General features: G+C 40.9%; 1 non-coding gene across 1 annotated transcript; it reads right to left on the minus strand.

Moving 5' to 3' along the window:
- Positions 1 to 1614: 1614 nt before the first annotated feature.
- LOC112746604 (small nucleolar RNA R71) lies at positions 1615 to 1718 on the minus strand. Its single transcript, XR_003174480.1, has one exon. It is a non-coding gene; the product is annotated as a small nucleolar RNA R71 (small nucleolar RNA).
- Positions 1719 to 7189: the final 5471 nt, after the last annotated feature.

A 7189-nucleotide genomic window follows, 5' to 3' on the forward strand; every position in this document is an offset into this window, starting at 1 on the left:
AGCTTTCGATCTTCATCCAATTGAGTAGTTATCTTGGAAGAGAAGCTATTCAAACTTGGATCTCTTTTGAACCTTGAAAGAGGAATGAAGAGATCAAGCTAGAAATGCTTTCTCATGCTGGACCAAATTGGGTTTGGAGGGGTATGTGACTATAACCCTCTCAATACGTGATTTGGGAAATGCATGTGGTATAATCAGTGACCATACTTCATCTCTTCTCATGAGCAATTGACCAAGGAATTGGCTATTGATAAAGATTTGAGAGATTGAATTGCAAGAAATTGTAATTCAATCACTTAAGATTGCCAAGGAGATCAATGAGTGCATTGATTGAGGAAGAGATGAAAATAAACTTGATCCGGAGAATTGCAACATCTCCTAAGCCCAATGAACTCCCCATCTCTGATCTTACCCATTCTCTTTAAATTCTGCTATTTACTTTTATGAGCAATTCCCCCATTCCCATTTACAATTCTGCATTTTATTTTCAGTCATTTACTTCCAGTCCTTTAATTCTAGCATTTACTTTTCTGTTATTTACATTCTCGCCATTTTATTTTCTGCAACTCTCAACCCAAATTCTGGATTCGCTCAACTAGAACATTGTTCTAATTAAAGTTGCTTGATCAATCAATCCCTGTGGGATTCGACCTCACTCTATAGTGAGTTTTTACTTGACGACAATTTCGGTACACTTGCCGAAGGGAGATTTGTTGAGAGACAAGTTTTTCGTGCATCAAGTTTATGGCGCCGTTGCCGGGGATTGATTGTGCATCAACAATGATTAAATTGGAAGATCACTAGATTGAGCATTTTTATTTTGTGAATTTATTTTCGGTTTGAGTGATTTACTTTTTGTTTTAGTTAAACTTCTTCCCTTCACCCTCTACTCTTTTGTTTTTCTTTGTTATTTTCAATTCTGTTTGCTAACCCACTAACTGTTTGATATATTGCATCACCCACAACTAACAGCAATTCTGACACAAATACTGTCTGCACCTATTTTCCTTGCTTGTACTTGTTGGTTGTATGACAGGGAGAAGAAGCGGGGCTTCAGCTTCCTTTGATTCTGAACCTGAGAGCTGAAGGGAGGCAAAAGAAAAACATGTAGTTGGTGCTGAAGAAGAGGAGGAACACTTTGAGGAATACTTTGAACCAAACATGGAAGAAAACATGGAAAATCATCATGAACAAGAGACTCACAACCATGGCAGAGGAGGTGGAGCAAATCATGCTGGGGAGGATAGAAGAGTTTTGGGCTTTTACATTAATCCAAACCCAGGCAATTGTGGAAGTAGCATCCAAAAGCCAACAATCCATGCCAACAACTTTGAACTTATACCACAGCTCATCACCCTTGTTCAGAACAACTGTTCGTTTGGAGGAGGTGTTCAAGAAGACCCCAATCAATATTTGACCACCTTTCTGAGAATATGTGACACAGTGAAATCTAATGGTGTCCATCCTGACGCCTATAGACTGCTCTTATTTCCTTTCTCACTCAGGGACAAAGCAGCCAAGTGGTTGGAATCTTTCCCAAGGGAGAGCTTGACAACTTGGGAAGATGTGGTGAACAAATTCTTAGCAAGATTTTACCCTCCTCAATGAATCAATAGGCTGAGAGCTGAGGTTCAAACTTTCAGGCAACAAGATGGTGAGACTCTGTATGAAGCATGGGAGAGGTTCAAGGACTTAACAAGGAGGTGTCCACCTGACATGTTCAACGAATGGGTCCAGCTGCACATTTTCTATGAAGGGCTCTCTTATGAGTCAAAGAAGGCCGTGGACCATTCATCTGGAGGATCCTTGAACAAGAAGAAAATCATTGAGGAAGCCATAGATGTTATTGAAACAGTAGCAGAAAATGACTACTTCTATGCTTCCGAAAGAGGGAACACAAGAGGAGTGATGGAGCTAAACAATGTAGATGCTCTGTTGGCCTAAAACAAGCTCATTACCCAGCAGCTGGCTGACCTCACCAAGAAGATGGAGAGGAACCAAGTAGCAGCAATCTCATCTTCATCAACAATCCAAGAAGGAGTGAATGAAGAAGCAGAGGGGAGTCAGGAGCAAGCCAACTACATTGGGAATTCACCAAGGAAAAACTATGATCCATACTCCAAGACTTACAACCCTGGATGGAGAAACCACCTAAACTTTGGGTGGGGAAGTGAGCAAGATCAAAACCAAGACCAGAGACGTTACAACTCCAACAACAATGCAGCTCACCAGCAATTCACCCAGAGGACATCTCAACACCCCCACAACAACACTTCTTCACACACTTATCAAAACCAAAACAGCACATCTGCTCTGAATCACTCATCAATTGATGACAAGCTCTCTAAGATTGAAGCCTTACTTGAAGGAATATGCCAAGAGATTCAAGAAAATAAGGTGTTCAAAGAGGAGGTGCGAGCCAATATTAAGAACCAGAGAGAGACCATTAGGAAGCTGGAATTCCAGGTGGGATATTTAGCTGAGAAGATTCCCAAACCTACTGATAGCTTCCCAAGTGACACGGAGAAAAACCCCAAGGGAGAAGCAAAGAAAGTAAGATGGGAAGATTGCAAAATGGTCACTACAAGTGATCAAGAGATTGAAGACAAGCAAGGCAAAATGTGCAAACAACCTGAAGACAACTCAACAAAAGAGGAGGATAGAGAGCACAAAGAACCAGAAATTTCACAACAAGAGTTGCTGAAACTCTATGCTCCCTTCCCTCAACTGCTCAATGGTGCTGTGGGAAAGAGAATATACTCAAGGTTCCTAGACTTGTTTGCATCTCTGCATGTAAACATACCATTCATCAAGGCAATTCAACAAATGCCTGTATTCATCAAGTATGTGAAGAAACTTCTTCCCAGGAAAAGCTCACTCAAAGGAGGCCAGACTATAGTGATGAACAAGGAATGTAGTGCCCTTATTCAACCTGAGCTGCCTACGAAAAGAAGAGACCCAGGGAGTTTTCACATCCCTTGTGCCATAGGTGAAACTATGTTCGATAGAGCACTATGTGATTTGGGGGCCAGCATCAACTTACTGCCTTTATCCCTGGTGAAGAGGCTGCGGATTAATGAGATAATGCCCACAGATGTAATCATCAGACTGGCTGACAAAACTCAAAAGCAAGCAATAGGAGTGGTGGAAAATGTGTTGCTAAAGGTTGGGAAGTACTTTCTCCCAACAGACTTTGTCATTCTGGACATGGAAGAGAGTCACACTCACCCAATCATATTGGGAAGACCATTCCTAGCTACGGCCAGAGCACTTATCGATGTAGAGAAAGGGGAGCTAATATTGAGAATCCATGATGAACGACTCAGTTTCAATGTCTTCAAACTCTCACAAGAAACAGATCAAGAGGACAAGGAACTAAGCACAAATGATAAGGAGACACTGAAGGAGGAAACAAGCACTGAAGCACAGCCAGTTCATTCTGAAACCCCCTCAATTGATAAACAAGGAAAACAGCAATTGCCACAGCTTAAAGAAAAGTTGGAGGAACCCAAACCTCTAGAGGCAGGTGAAGACAGCATCACAACTCCTTGGAGAAAAGAGGTCACCAAGGGGAAGGCAACCTCAAAAGAAACAAAGAAGAAGGTACCAAGGCAATAGAGGAACAAGAAGATTCCTACGGAAGATTTTTCTCCAGGGGATAGAGTTGTCTCAGCTTATTTCCCAGATATTTCCCCTAATCTCCCTACTGTACCATCTCAGTTACCTAAGGTCTTCACTATCAACAGAGTTCTTTCCCTGGAACATGTGGAGATCATTGATCCAACCAATGGATACAAGTCCACAGCAAGAGGGGAGGACTTTAAGCACTACCAACCACCCTGATGAAGGGAAAACGTCAAGCTAGTGACGCTAAAGAAGCGCTTCATGGGAGGCAACCCATGGTTTATATGTTTTTAAAATAATGAATAAATCAATGTTTATGAATTTCAACCCAAACTTGACAAACAGTTGGTGAAATCTTTATCATGCAGTATATAGTGAAGAACAAGTTTGGTGTTCAAAGCAAACCAAGATGCATGCTAGTCTTGGGAGCTTTGAACAAAACTTTTCATCACATTGCTTCAAACTAAGTTTGGTGTCACCCCATGGTGCCACCAAAATGCATATAAGGACCCACCAATAGTTAGTTAGTTAGTGAGTTGGAATTCATAAATAAACAATCAAATCCTTTCTTTCATTTTATTCTAGCCGTAGAGTTTAATTTTTTTATGATAATAATTTCCTTATTTCAAATCTTTATAGGAAAGGAAAAGAAGCATGAAAAGGGATTGATTAGACAATTAAATGGGGGAGATTTCGCCACTTAATGAAGAGCACTACACACATGTCTCAAGAGGGAACGCATGGGAAAACGTTGCCATGCAACATTGGAGAAAGAAGACCCTTGAAGACCGAACCAATCACTCTCATTAAGTGATGATCCTTGTCTTTCCTTCATAAACAACCCCATCCGTCCATCTAGTAAACATTCATGCAATCCACACCCTTCATTCACTCATGATTTTCTTATATAAGTGAACCTTAGTGCATGCTCACTCCTCACATTCAAATCCAACCCACTCTCCACACTTCTATTGGCACACTAAACCCTTCATCACACATTGCTTTAACCAACCCACTCTTCATCTACCCGAAGCCACAAACCCCCTCAAGCAACACTCAAGCCAGGCTTGGTTACTTAGTGGGACAGCTGCCAGTATTGCATCCAGGAATAGCCAAGTATGACGAAATGAAGGATGAATTAGCACGAAAGGAAAGACAAAGGGTGGAAGAGAGTCATGAGTCAGTGAGGAAGGCACTTGAGGATTGGAAGCAAGCAAGATTGGCACGGATGCGAGGAAATACAAGAGGAAACAAGGAGGACAAGCAAGGAAAAGAGCATGGACATCCACAATAGTAAAACGTGGTGGAGTTCCTTCTTTGTTCCATCTTTCTCTATGTCTTAAAATAAGGAAGATCTTGTATGAAATAGAACTTGCTTCCATGTTATGTTAAACCTTTTTCAATCATGTCTTTTAAGTTTGTGGTATTGAATAGGTCTATGTGCACTAGTCTTTATGTTACTGCACCATCACTTAACTTACTTGTATGCTTGTCCCTTTGAATCAATTGAAGAAGAGAATGATTATGTTTTTTTAAAAGACCAGAGTAGAGTTCATATTGTGGAAGTGCATTCATAAATCTTTGGGGTAGTCATAAGTTAGCTAAGTTGGTTCAACCACAAGGCTGGGATGACAATTATATGGCCTGAATACTTTGCTTTGGATACACTCATGAGACTAAGTTAATAACAACATCCTAAAAAGAGAAAAGGGAAAGAACAATGGAAGTGAAAAACAAAAGAGAAAGAATAAGCAATAAGGCTAGGCATCAATGGTTTTAATCTTGAGGCAAGTGTCTGTGGTGCTCCTGTGTGAGAGATCTACTTGGATGAATAAGCTCTTAGGGGTGCCTTATCACCTGGTAACTTGGGTTAACTAACTCGAAATTATCAGCTGAAAGTCCACTATCAAGAGTAACCTTCACTACAGAGCATTTAGTAACCTAAAGAGGTGCTGGACACCAAGGTCTAAAGAAAAGAAAATAAACAAACTATATGCCTGTGGTGTGTATGTATGGGGGATAGGCTTGAGGGAGTAAGTCCTTAGAGGTGTCTCAACACCTAGCACCTTGAACCAACTGGTTCGGGAGTGTTGGCTGAAAGCTTATCTTAAAGAGTTGCCCCCTTACAGAGCACTTAGCCTAAATAACACAAACAACCCTTGAAATAACAATAAAAGGATCAATGAATAAAAGTCTCATGAGATATAAACAAAGTGGATGTTTTAGGACATGATAAAGGTCTGAAAGCTAGTAATGGAATGAACCTAAGTTGCTATGCATGAAACCACCATAAAATCAGTAACATGACTTCCACAAGAATGACTCATTCCTCTGGACATTCCATTCATCATTCTCTTGTTCCAGTACTTGCTTAGGGACAAGCAAGCTTTAAATTTGGTGTTGTGATGCCAGGGCATCTTGGCCAGTTTCACTGACCTTTTCTTTACTGTTTTTAGGTTAGTTTCATGCATTTTTTTAGGAAATAAGCTAGTTTTGGGTAGATATTCACTTATGCCTTGATTCAAGCATACATTGTGCATTTTACATAATTTCATGAGGATTTTGCATAAGTTTAGTGACAATTATTATGTTGCATTACTCATGACTTGGACTAGAGCTTTGATGCACTTTATTGCTTGATTTTAGGACCAAAAGGAAGCAAGAAAAGGGGAGGTAACTTGCAATGTTAATGAGAAAAGTGATTGCCAATAACACTCTCAAAAAGCCATCAATGTCCACGTTAGAGAGTCACGTTAACTAAGTTAACGTGAACTCTAACGTGGAGAAGAGAAGTTGAGTCAACGTTAGTGACACTTAACATTGTCACTAACGTTGGCAATTACTCATAAGTGGCCACGTTAGAAGCCACGTTAACCTAGTTAACGTGACCTCTAACGTTACGGGGGGAAGAGAAGCCAACGTTAGTGACACTCAACATTGTCACTAACGTTGGCCTATGATGCAAAGTACCACGTTAACTCCCACGTTAACTTGGTTAACGAGGGAACTAACGTAAGGGATGAAGAGTTGTCGACAACGTTAATGACACTCAACATTGTCACTAACGTTGAAGCAACCACACAACCTCCAAGAGTCACGTTAACTTCCACGTTAACTTGGTTAATGTGGAAGCTAATGATGAGGAATGAAGGATGAGCCAACGTTAGTGACACTCAACATTGTCACTAACGTTGGGATGGCTAAGGATGGCCACGTTAGAAGCCACGTTAACCTAGTTAACGTGGACTCTAACGTGAGACCTAGGGGCACATAGGAACGTTAGTGACAATGTTGAATGTCACTAACGTTCTCGAAGGATGGCAAAGGCCACGTTAGAAGCCACGTTAACCTAGTTAACGTGGGCTTTAACGTGAAGCAAGAAGGGGCACACTGGAACGTTAGTGATAATGTTGAGTGTCACTAACGTTCTCGAAGGTTCACAAGGCAACGTTAAAAGCCACGTTAACCTAGTTAACGTGGGTTTTAACGTGGGGCAAAGGGGTGCATTGGAATGTTAGTGACAATGTTAAGTGTCACTAACGTTCTCGAACTTATATTCTCACTA

This window comes from Arachis hypogaea, chromosome 14, assembly GCF_003086295.3.
Source record: "Arachis hypogaea cultivar Tifrunner chromosome 14, arahy.Tifrunner.gnm2.J5K5, whole genome shotgun sequence".
NCBI classification, from domain to species: Eukaryota; Viridiplantae; Streptophyta; class Magnoliopsida; order Fabales; family Fabaceae; genus Arachis; species Arachis hypogaea.